A 12,886-nucleotide genomic window follows, 5' to 3' on the forward strand; every position below is an offset into this window, starting at 1 on the left:
AAACACACAAAGGAAATGAAACGTAATATCCGCGCGCTTCTTCTTCTTCTACGCGGGCGGGTGGTTGCTTACAGTAGAAGAAGAAGCGCTTCCTGTTCTATGGGGGCGGGTGCTTACCTTGGCGGTTACTTGCGTAGAAGAAGAAGCACTTCCTCTTCTACGGGGAAAAAAGATGGCGGCTGTTTACCGTAGTTGCGAGACCGAAACTTTATGAAAATGAATCTTAATATTAATATAAAGCGCACCGGGTTATAAGCCGCACTGTCAGCTTTTGAGTAAATTTGTGGTTTTTGGGTGCGGCTAATAGTGCGGAAAATACGGTACATGCGTAATCTGTTGAATCGCTTAAGCCGCTGAAATCCGAGTCTGAATCCGAGCTAATGTCGCTATAGCTTGCTGTTCTATCCGCCATGTTTGTTTGTGTTGGCATCACTATGTGACGTCACAGGAAAATGGACGGGTGTATATAACGATGGTTAAAATCAGGCACTTTGAAGCTTTTTTTAGGGATATTGCGTGATGGGTAAAATTTTGAAAAAAACTTTGAAAAATAAAATAAGCCACTGGGGACTGGTTTTTAATGGTTTTAACCCTCCTGAAATTGTGAAAATGTTCCCCTTTAACACTGTTCTTATTGGAAAAAAATATCTTCATCTAAATTTAATTTAATAAATCCTAACCCTTACTTGAAAGTCAAATACAAATTGGGTCAAATGCTAAATCGCTTGTTTTGCATGTGAGAGTTAGCGACATCAATGCTTTTAGCATACAAAGTGTAGCGGGATCAATACCCCCATTCTCCAAAATTTTTGTTATAGTTTTAAGAAACACCAACTCCATATTGATACCTTTAGAAGAAACCCTAACCTAATAATCTAGTTGGCTGAAAATAATACTTACTGTAGGTGAGGTTGACGTCAGAGAACAGGCGGCAAAAAACCAAAGCCACGTGTGTAGAACACATTGACTATTGTTGAGATTGTCGCAGAAAGGGGAATCTTCAAGAGGGGAATTAGCTCAAGTGGTAGAGCGCTCGCTTTGCATGTGAGAGGTAGCGGGATCGATGCCCGCATTCTCCAAATGTTTATGCGATAAATTATAGTCTGAAATAGTTTTAATAAACCAAAGTCTCAAAATGAAACCACAACCAGAGTTTCATTTGAACCCATAAGTGAACAGTCCAGTTTTCATCAATTGAATGTCCTGAGAATACAATGACGTGTATGAATGACAACATCCATAGACAAAACTTCCTGTGGGTGAGGTCAATTCTGGAAAATATACGGCGGCTTTTAGTTTCAATGGGGGATTTAGCTCAAGTGGTAGAGTGCTTGCTTTACATGCAAGTAGTTGCCGGAATGATGAATAATAGTCTGAAATAGTTTTTATAAAGCAAAGTCTCAAATCAAAACCCCAACCCTAACTTGATCGTAACCCATGTGAATAGAACACATTGACTATGGGTGTTGTTGATGTCCCAGAAAAAGTAACGGCCTGGTAATTAAACAGGGGAATTAGCTCAAATGGTAGAGCGCTCGCTTAGCATGTGAGAGGTAGCGGGTTCGATACCTGCATTCTCCAAATGTTATGTCACTGATTGTGTTCTTCTTGAAAAAAATCATAGTCTGAATTGGATTTAGTAAATCCTAATCCTAATTTGAAACCCAAAAAGAAATTGGCTGTGAGAAGTAGCAGCTTTCAAAAGCACCAACACATCCAAAACAGTTCTGCCAGGATCCTAATGATGGTCCACAAATATGAACACATTACCCCTATTCTCCGGACACTCCACTGGGGTTTTTTGTATTGAGCCTTAGATTGGTCAGATCTAATCTAACTAGATCTGACCAATCCAAGGTGAACATGGAACAAACCAAGCAGTCCTGTTGCGATCAGTTGAATGTCCTGAGAATACGATGACCAGGGTGAATGAGAACATCCATAGACAACACTTCCCGTAGGTGAGGTCGATATCTTCAAGTATGCGGTGGCCCATTCTTTCTACAGGGGAATGCTCATATTCTCTGTTGGTATTGTTCATGATGCTATTATTGTAGAAAAAAATAATAGTCTGAAATAGTTTGAATAAACCAAAATCTCAACCCCAACTTGATTGTAACCCATGTGTATAGAACAATTTGTATTTGAGTTTCAAGTAAGGGTTAGGATTTATTGAATTTAATTCAGATGAAGATATATTTTTCCAATAAGAACAGTGTTAAGAAAATACTTGTGGAGAATGCGGGCATCGATCCCGCTACCTCTCGCATGCGAAGCAAGCGCTCTACCATTTGAGCTAATTCCCCCGCAAAAAGACATGTCCACCGCCTGCTTGAAGATATCGACCTCACCTACGGGAAGCGTTGTCTATGGATGTTCTCATTCACCCTGGTCATCGTATTCTCAGGACATTCAACTGATCGCAACTGGACTGCTCGGTTTGTTCCATGTTCGCCTTAGTCTGGTCAGCAAGCACTCTACCACTTGAGCTAAATCCCCCATTGAAACCAAAAGCCGCCGTATATTTTCCAGAATTGACCTCACCCACAGGAAGTTTTGTCTATGGATGTTGTCATTCATACACGTCATTGTATTCTCAGGACAATCAATCAATGATTTTTGCATGTGAGAGGTAGCAGGATCGATGCCCGCGTTCTCCTAATTTAAAACCCAAATAGAAATTGGCTATGAGAGGTAGCGGCTTTCGAAAGCTCCAAAACAGTGCTGTTCCACAAATATGAACACATTACCCCTATTCTCCGGACGCTCCACTGGGGTTTTTTTGTATTAAGACTTAGATTGCTGCTCCTCCACATCGAGAGGAGCCAGATGAGGTGGTTCGGGCATCTGGTCAGGATGCCACCCGAACGCCTCCCTAGGAAGGTGTTTCGGGCACGTCCGACCGGTAGGAGGCCACGGGGAAGACCCAGGACACGCTGGGAAGACTATGTCTCCCGGCTGGCCTGGGAACGCCTCGGGATCCCCCGGGAGGAGCTGGACGAAGTGGCTGGGGAGAGGGAAGTCTGGGCTTCCCTGCTTAAGCTGCTGCCCCCGCGACCCGACCTCGGATAAGCGGAAGAAGATGGATGGATGGATGGACTTAGATTGGTCAGATCTAATCTAACTAGATCTGACCAATCTAAGGGGAACATGGAACAAACCGAGCAGTCCAGTTGCGATCAGTTGAATGTCCTGAGAATACGATGACCAGGGTGAATGAGAACATCCATAGACAACGCTTCCCGTAGTTGAGGTCGATATCTTCAATCATGCGGTGGCCGTGTTTTTCTATGGGGGAGTTAGCTCAAATGGTAGAGCGCTCGCTTAGCATGTGAGAGGTAGCGGGATCAATGCCCGCATTCTCCAAAAGTTATTTTCTTAACACTTTTCTTATTGAAAAAAAAAAAAATCTGAATGAAATTCAATAAATCCTAACCCTTACTTGAAACTCAAATACAAATTGGGTCAAATGCTAGATTGCTTGTTTTGCATGTGGGAGTTAGCGACATCAATGCTTTTAGCATACGAGGAGTCACGGGATCGATACGCGCATTCTTCACAGGTTAGCTTCTTGACCCGGTTCCTCTTGAAAAAAAAACTGTTTTTTAATAGTTTTAAGAAACACCAACTCCATATTGATACCTTTAGAAGAAACCCTAACCTAATAATCTAGTTGGCTGAAAATAATACTTACTGTAGGTGAGGTTGACGTCAGAGAACAGGCGGCAAAAAACCTAAGCCATGTGTGTAGAACACATTGACTATGGTTGAGATTGTCGCAGAAAGGGGAATCTTCAAGAGGGGAATTAGCTCAAGTGGTAGAGCGCTCGCTTTGCATGTGAGAGGTAGCGGGATCGATGCCCGCATTCTCCAAATGTTTTTGCAATAAATTATAGTCTGAAATAGTTTTAATAAACCAAAGTCTCAAAATGAAACCACAACCAGAGTTTCATTTGAACCCAGAAGTGAACAGTCCAGTTTTCATCAATTGAATGTCCTGAGAATACAATGACGTGTATGAATGACAACATCCATAGACAAAACTTCTAACCCTTACACACATTCTCCAGAGGTAGAGCGCTCCCTTAGCATGTGGTGGGTTCGTTGCCTGAATTCTCCAAATGTTTTGTCTTTGATTGTTTTCTTCTTGAAAAAATCATAGTCTGAATTGGATTTAGTAAATCCTAACCCTAACTTGAAAAGCACATAGAAATTGGCTGTGAGAGGTAGCGGCTTTCGAAAGCACCAACACATCCAAAACAGTTCTGCCAGGATCCTAATGATGGTACACAAATATGAACTTATTACCCCTATTCTCCGGACACTCCACTGGGGTTTCTTTAGATTGGTCAGATCTAATCTAACTAGATCTGACCAATCTAAGGCGAACATGGAACAAACTGAGCAGTCCAGTTGTGATCAGTTGAATGTCCTGAGAATACGATGACCAGGATGAATGAGAACATCCATAGACAACACTTCCCGTAGGTGAGGTCGATATCTTCAAGTAGGCGGTGGCCAGTTTTTGTCCGGGGGAATTAGCTCAAATGGTAGAGCGCTCGCTTAGCATGTGAGAGGTAGCGGGATCGATGCCGGCATTCTCCAAATGTTATATTTTTACCCTGTTCCTCTTGAAAACAATCATAATCTGATTTGAATACAGAAAATCCGAACCACAAATATGAACACATTACCCCTATTCTCTGGACACTCCACTGGGTTTTTTTTGTATTGAGCCTTAGATTGGTCAGATCTAATCTAACTAGATCTGACCAATCTAACTAGATCTGACCAATCTAAGGTGAACATGGAACAAACTGAGCAGTCCAGTTGTGATCAGTTGAATGTCCTGAGAATACGATGACCAGGGTGAATGAGAACATCCATAGACAACGCTTCCCGTAGGTGAGGTCGTTATCTTCAAGTAGGCGGTGGCCAGTTCTTACTACTGGGGAATTAGCTCAAATGGTAGAGCGCTCGCTTAGCATGTGAGAGGTAGCGGGATCGATGCCCGCATTCTCCAAATGTTAATTTCTTAACACTGTTCTTATTGAAAAAAAAAAAATCTCAATTAAATTCAGTAAATCCAAACCCTTACTTGAAACTCAAATACAAATTGGGTCAAATGCTAGATTGCTTCATTTGCATGTGAGAGTTAGCGACATCAATGCATTTGAGAACATGCAGTGGACGCATTGGTCAGCAGGGGAATTAGCTCAAATGGTAGAGCGCTTGCTTAGCATGTGAGAGGTAGCGGGATCGATGCCCGCATTCTCCAAATGTCATGTTTTTACTCTGTTCCTCTTGAAAACAATCATAATCTGATTTGAATACAGAAAATCCTAACCCAAATTTAAAATACAAATTGGCTCAAATGCTCGATCATTTTCTCTGCATGTGTGAGGTAGCGACATCAATGCTTTCATTCTCTGTTGGTATTGTTCCTGACGCAGTAGTTTTTGCAATAAATTATAGTCTGGAATAGTTTTAATAAACCAAAGTCTCAAATTGAAACCACAAACCTAGTTTGATTTTAACCCAGAAGTGAACAGTCCAGTTTTCATCAATTGAATGTCCTGAGAATACAATGACGTGTATGAATGACAACATCCATAGACAAAACTTCCTGTGGGTGAGGTCAATTCTGGAAAAGGTGTGGCGGCTTTTAGTTTCAATGGGGGATTTAGCTCAAGTGGTAGAGTGCTTGCTTTACATGCCAGTAATTGCTGGAATGATGCACACATTCTCCAATTTGAATGTTCTTGACCATATTCTTCTTAAAAAAAAAGCATTGTCTGAATAGTTTAAATAAACCAAAGTCTCAACCCTAACTTGATTGTAACCCATGTGTGTAGAACACATTGACTACGGGTGTTGTTGATACCACAGAAAGCGTAACGACCTAAAAACTGAACAGGGGAATTAGCTCAAATGGTAGAGCGCTCGCTTAGCATGTGAGAGGTAGCGGGTTCGATACCCGCATTCTCCAAATGTTATGTCACTGATTGTGTGCTTCTTGTAAAAAATCATAGTCTGAATTGGATTTAGTAAATCCTAATCCTAATTTGAAACCCAAAAAGAAATTGGCTGTGAGAGGTAGCAGCTTTCAAAAGCACCAACACATCCAAAACAGTGCTGCCAGGATCCTAATGATGGTCCACAAATATTAACACATTACCCCTATTCTCCGGACACTCCACTGGGGTTTTTTGTATTGAGCCTTAGATTGGTCAGATCTAATCTAACTAGATCTGACCAATCCAAGGTGAACATGGAACAAACCAAGCAGTCCTGTTGCGATCAGTTGAATGTCCTGAGAATACGATGACCAGGGTGAATGAGAACATCCATAGACAACGCTTCCCGTAGGTGAGGTCGATATCTTCAAGTATGCGGTGGCCCATTCTTTCTACAGGGGAATGCTCATATTCTCTGTTGGTATTGTTCATGATGCTATTATTGTAGAAAAAAATAATAGTCTGAAATAGTTTGAATAAACCAAAATCTCAACCCTAACTTGATTGTAACCCATGTGTATAGAACAATTTGTATTTGAGTTTCAAGTAAGGGTTAGGATTTATTGAATTTAATTCAGATGAAGATATATTTTTCCAATAAGAACAGTGTTAAGAAAATACTTGTGGAGAATGCGGGCATCGATCCCGCTACCTCTCGCATGCGAAGCAAGCGCTCTACCATTTGAGCTAATTCCCCCGCAAAAAGACATGTCCACCGCCTGCTTGAAGATATCGACCTCACCTACGGGAAGCGTTGTCTATGGATGTTCTCATTCACCCTGGTCATCGTATTCTCAGGACATTCAACTGATCGCAACTGGACTGCTCGGTTTGTTCCATGTTCGCCTTAGTCTGGTCAGCAAGCACTCTACCACTTGAGCTAAATCCCCCATTGAAACCAAAAGCCGCCGTATATTTTCCAGAATTGACCTCACCAACAGGAAGTTTTGTCTATGGATGTTCTCATTCATACACGTCATTGTATTCTCAGGACAATCAATCAATGATTTTTGCATGTGAGAGGTAGCAGGATCGATGCCCGCGTTCTCCTAATTTAAAACCCAAATAGAAATTGGCTATGAGAGGTAGCGGCTTTCGAAAGCTCCAAAACAGTGCTGTTCCACAAATATGAACACATTACCCCTATTCTCCGGACACTCCACTAGGGGTTTTTGTATTGAACCTTAGATTGGTCAGATCTAATCTAACTAGATCTGACCAATCTAACTAGATCTGACCAATCTAAGGCGAACATGGAACAAACCGAGCAGTCCAGTTGCGATCAGTTGAATGTCCTGAGAATACGATGACCAGGGTGAATGAGAACATCCATAGACAACGCGTCCCGTAGTTGAGGTCGATATCTTCAATCATGCGGTGGCCATGTTTTTCTACAGGGGAATTAGCTCAAATGGTAGAGCGCTCGCTTTGCATGTGAATGAAATTCAATAAATCCAAACCCTTACTTAAAACTCAAATACAAATTGGGTCAAATTCTAGATTGCTTGTTTTGCATGTGAGAGTTAGCGACATCAATGTTTTTAGCACACGAGCAGTAGCAGGATCGATACCCGCATTCTCCAGAGGTTAGGTTCTCGACCCGGTTCCTCTTGAAAGAAAACTGTTTTTTTATAGTTTTAAGAAACACCAACTCCATATTGATACCTTTAGAAGAAACCCTAACATAATAAACTAGTTGGATGAAAATAATACTTACTGTAGGTGAGGTTGACGTCAGAGAACAGGCGGCAAAAAACCAAAGCCATGTGTGTAGAACACATTGACTATGGTTGAGATTGTCGCAGAAAGGTGAATCTTCAAGAGGGGAATTAGCTCAAATGGTAGAGTGCTAGCTTAGCATGTTAGAGGTAGCGGGATCAATACCCGCATTCTCCAAATGTTTTTGCAATAAATTATAGTCTGAAATAGTTTTAATAAACCAAAGTCTCAAATTGAAACCACAATCCTAGTTTGATTTTAACCCATAAGTGAACAGTCCAGTTTTCATCAATTGAATGTCCTGAGAATACAATGACGTGTATGAATGACAACATCCATAGACAACACTTCCTGTGGGTGAGGTCAATTCTGGAAAATATACGGCGGCTTTTAGTTTCAATGGGGGATTTAGCTCAAGTGGTAGAGTGCTTGCTTTACATGCAAGTAGTTGCCGGAATGATGAATAATAGTCTGAAATAGTTTTTATAAAGCAAAGTCTCAAATCAAAACCCCAACCCTAACTTGATCGTAACCCATGTGAATAGAACACATTGACTATGGGTGTTGTTGATGTCCCAGAAAGAGTAACGGCCTGGTAATTAAACAGGGGAATTAGCTCAAATGGTAGAGTGCTCGCTTAGCATGTGAGAGGTAGCGGGTTCGATACCTGCATTCTCCAAATGTTATGTTGTTGATTGTGTTCTTCTTGAAAAAAATCATAGTCTGAATTGGATTTAGTAAATCCTAACCCTAACTTAAAACCCAAATAGAAATTGGCTGTGAGAGGTAGCGGCTTTCGAAAGCACCAACACATCCAAAACCGTGCTTCCAAATATGAACACATTACCCCTATTCTCTGGACACTCCACTGGGGTTTTTTGTATTGAGACTTAGATTGGTCAGATCTAATCTAACTAGATCTGACCAATCTAAGGCGAACATGGAACAAACTGAGCAGTCCAGTTGTGATCAGTTGAATGTCCTGAGAATACGATGACCAGGGTGAATGAGAACATCCATAGACAACGCTTCCCGTAGGTGAGGTCGATATCTTCAAGCATGCGGTGGCCGAATCTTTCTACAGGGGAATTAGCTCAAATGGTAGAGCGCTTGCTTAGCAAGTGAGAGTTAGAGAGATCAGTGCCTGCGTTTTCCAAATGTTATTTTCCTAACACTGTTCTTATTGAAAAAAAAATCTCAATTAAATTCAGTAAATCCAAACCTTTACTTGAAACTCAAATACAAATTGGGTCTCTTGTTTTTCAATGCATCCGAGAACAAGCGGTGGACTTACAGGTCAACAGGGGAATTAGCTCAAATGACCAGGGTGAATGAGAACATCCATAGACAACGTTCGAGTAGGTGAGGTCGATATCTTCAAGCATGCGGTGGCCAATTCTTTCTACGGGGGAATTAGCTCAAATGGTAGAGCGCTCGCTTAGCATGTAGCGGGATCGATACCCGCATTCTCCAAAAGTTAGTTTCTTAACACTGTTCTTATTGAAAAAAAAATCTGAATTAAATTCAATAAATCCTAACCCTTACTTGAAATTATTCTTTAAAAAAAGCATTGTCTGAAATAGTTTTAGTAAACCCCAACCTCATATTGAACCCTAATCAGAAACCCTAATCCACATCAATGCTCATATTCTCTGTTGGTATTGTTCATGACGCTATTATTTTAGAAAAAAATAATAGTCTGAATTAGTTCGAATAAACAAAAGTCTCAACCCTAACTTGATCGTAACCCGTGTGAGTAGAACACATTGACTATGGGTGTTGTTGATGTCACAGAAAGAGTTACGGAAAATTGATTAAACAGGGGAATTAGCTCAAATGGTAGAGCGCTCGCTTTGCATGTGAGAGGTAGCGGGATCGATGCCCGCATTCTCCAAATGTTTTTGCAATAAATAATAGTCTGAAATAGTTTTAATAAACCAAAGTCTCCAATTAAAACCACAACCCTAGTTTGATCTTAACCCAGAAGAGAACAGTCCAGACCAGAATATTCCAATCGACATCAATGCTCATATTCTCTGTTGGTGTTGTTCATGCTATTATTTAAAAAAATAGTCTGAATTAATTTTAATAAACCAAAGTCTCAACCCTAACTTGATAGTAACCCGTATTTGTAGAACACATTGACTATGGGTGTTGTTGATGTCACAGAAAGCGTAGCAGCCCACTAATAAGACAGGGGATTAGCTCAAATGGCAGAGCGCTCGCTTTACATGTGAGATTTAGCGGGGTTGATACCGCATTCTCCAAATGTTATGTCATTGATTGTGTTCCTCTTGAAAAAAATCATTTTCTGAATTGGATTTAGTAAATCCTAACCCTAACTTGAAACCCAAATAGAAATTGGCTGTGAGAAGTAGCGGCTTTCGAAATCACCAACACATCCAAAACAGTGCTGCCAGGATCCTAATGATGGTCCACAAATATGAACACATTACCCCTATTCTCCGGACACTCCACTGGGGTTTTTGTATTGAGCCTTAGATTGGTCAGATCTAATCTAACTAGATCTGACCAATCTAAGTCCAGTTGCGATCAGTTGAATGTCCTGAGAATACGATGACCAGGGTGAATGAGAATATCCATAGACAACGCTTCCCGTAGGTGAGGTCGATATCTTCAAGCAGGCGGTGGCCAGTGCTTACTACAGGGGAATTAGCTCAAATGGTAGAGTGCTCGCTTAGCATGTGAGAGGTAGCGGGATCGATACCCGCATTCTCCAAATGTTAATTTCTTAACACTGTTCTTATTGGAAAAAAAAATTCTCAATTAAATTCAGTAAATCCAAACCCTGACTTGAAACTCAAATACAAATTGGGTCTCTTGTTCTGCATGTGAGAGTTAGCGACATCAATGCATCCGAGAACATGCGGTGGACTTACAGGTCAACAGGGGAATTAGCTCAAATGACCAGGGTGAATGAGAACATCCATAGACAACGTTCGAGTAGGTGAGGTCGATATCTTCAAGCAGGCGGTGGCCAGTGCTTACTACAGGGGAATTAGCTCAAATGGTAGAGCGCTCTCTTAGCATGTGAGAGGTAGCGGGATCAATGCCCGCATTCTCCAAAAGTTATTTTCCTAACACTGTTCTTATTGAAAAAAAAAATCTGAATTAAATTCAATAAATCCTAACCCTTACTTGAAATTATTCTTAAAAAAAAGCATTGTCTGAAATAGTTTTAGTAAACCCCAACCTCATATTGAACCCTAATCAGAAACCCTAATCCACATCAATGCTCATTTTCTCTGTTGGTATTGTTCATGACGCTATTATTTTAGAAACAAATAATAGTCTGAATTAGTTAGAATAAACAAAAGTCTCAACCCTAACTTGATTGTAACCCATGTGTGTAGAACAATTTGTATTTGAGTTTCAAGAAAGGGTTAGGATTTATTGAATTTAATTCAGATGAAGATATTTTTTTCCAATAAGAACAGTGTTAAGAAAATACTTGTGGAGAATGCGGGTATTGATCCCGCTACCTCTCACATGCGAAGCAAGCGCTCTACCATTTGAGCTAATTCCCCCACAAAAAGACCTGTTCACCGCCTGCTTGAAGATATCGACCTCACCTACAGGAAGTGTTGTCTATGGATGTTCTCATTCACCCTGGTCATCGTATTCTCAGGACATTCAACTGATCGCAACTGGACTGCTCGGTTTGTTCCATGTTCGCCTTAGATTGGTCAGATCTAGTTAGATTGGTCAGATCTAGTTAGATTAGATCTGACCAATCTAAGGCTCAGTACAAAAAAACCCCAGTGGAGTGTCCGGAGAATAGGGGTAATGTGTTCATATAAATGTGGTTAGGATTTTCTGTATTCAATTCAGATTATGATTGTTTTCAAGAGGAACAGGGTAAAAACATGACATTTGGAGAATGCGGGCATCGGTCCCGCTACCTCTCACATGCTAAGCAAGCGCTCTACCATTTGAGCTATTTCCCCGGTAGCAAGAGTTGGCCACCGCATGATTGAAGATATCGACCTCACCTACGGGAAGCGTTGTCTATGGATGTTCTCATTCACCCTGGTCATCGTATTCTCAGGACATTCAACTGATTGCAACTGGGCTGCTCAGTTTGCTAAATGCTAAATCGCTTGTTTTGCATGTGAGAGTTAGCGACATCAATGCATCCGAGAACATGCGGTGGACTTATAGGTCAACAGGGGAATTAGCTCAAATGCCCGCATTCTCCAAGTGTTTTTGCAATAAATCATAGTCTGAAATAGTTTTAATAAACCAAAGTCTCCAATTGAAACCACAACCAGAGTTTGATTTTAACCCATGAGTGAACAGTTCAGTTTTCATCAATTGAATGCCCTGAGAATACAATGACGTGTATGAATGACAACATCCATAGACAAAACTTCCTGTGAAAATATACGGCGGCTTTTAGTTTCAGTTGGGGATTTAGCTCAAATGGTAGAGCGCTTGCTTTGCATGCGAGAGGTAGCGGGATCGATGCCCTCATTCTCCAAATGTTATTTTCTTAACACTGTTCTTATTGGAAAAAAAAAATCTCAATTAAATTCAGTGAATCCAAACCCTTACTTGAAACTCAAATACAAATTGGGTCAAATGCTTGATTGCTTGTTTTGCATGTGAGAGTTAGCGACATCAATGCATCCAAGAACATGCGGTGGACTTAGCGGTCAGCAGGGGAATTAGCTCAAATGGTAGAGCGCTCGCTTAGCATGTGAGAGGTAGCGGGATCGATACCCGCATTCTCCAAAAGTTAGTTTCTTAACACTGTTCTTATTGAAAAAAAAAATCTTAATTAAATTCAATAAATCCTAACCCTTACTTGAAATTATTCTTAAAAAAAAGCTTTGTCTGAAATAGTTTTAGTAAACCCCAACCTCATATTGAACCCTAATCAGAAACCCTAATCCACATCAATGCTCATATTCTCTGTTGGTATTGTTCATGGCGCTATTATTTTTGAAAAAATAATAGTCTGAATTAGTTTAAATAAACCAAAGTCCCAACCCTAACGTGATTGTAACCCATGTGCGTAGAACACATAGTAATAGCCTCCAAACTAAACTGGGGAATTAGCTCAAATGGTAGAGCGCTTGCTTCGCATGCGAGAGGTAGCGGGATCGATGCCCGCATTCTCCATAATA

The 12,886-nt window shown here is 40.8% G+C and overlaps 5 non-coding genes across 5 annotated transcripts; all 5 read left to right on the forward strand.

Moving 5' to 3' along the window:
• The first annotated feature begins 1,006 nt into the window (after nt 1–1,006).
• On the forward strand, nt 1,007–1,079 carry trnaa-ugc (transfer RNA alanine (anticodon UGC)). Its single transcript has one exon. It is a non-coding gene; the product is annotated as a tRNA-Ala (tRNA).
• A 429-nt stretch (nt 1,080–1,508) lies between these two features.
• trnaa-agc (transfer RNA alanine (anticodon AGC)) lies at nt 1,509–1,581 on the forward strand. The gene has a single exon. It is a non-coding gene; the product is annotated as a tRNA-Ala (tRNA).
• A 2,219-nt stretch (nt 1,582–3,800) lies between these two features.
• trnaa-ugc (transfer RNA alanine (anticodon UGC)) lies at nt 3,801–3,873 on the forward strand. Its single transcript has one exon. It is a non-coding gene; the product is annotated as a tRNA-Ala (tRNA).
• A 2,043-nt stretch (nt 3,874–5,916) lies between these two features.
• Nucleotides 5,917–5,989, forward strand: trnaa-agc (transfer RNA alanine (anticodon AGC)). Its single transcript has one exon. It is a non-coding gene; the product is annotated as a tRNA-Ala (tRNA).
• A 6,429-nt stretch (nt 5,990–12,418) lies between these two features.
• trnaa-agc (transfer RNA alanine (anticodon AGC)) lies at nt 12,419–12,491 on the forward strand. Its single transcript has one exon. It is a non-coding gene; the product is annotated as a tRNA-Ala (tRNA).
• Nucleotides 12,492–12,886: the final 395 nt, after the last annotated feature.

Source organism: Nerophis lumbriciformis, linkage group LG14, assembly GCF_033978685.3.
Source record: "Nerophis lumbriciformis linkage group LG14, RoL_Nlum_v2.1, whole genome shotgun sequence".
Taxonomy (NCBI): domain Eukaryota; kingdom Metazoa; phylum Chordata; class Actinopteri; order Syngnathiformes; family Syngnathidae; genus Nerophis; species Nerophis lumbriciformis.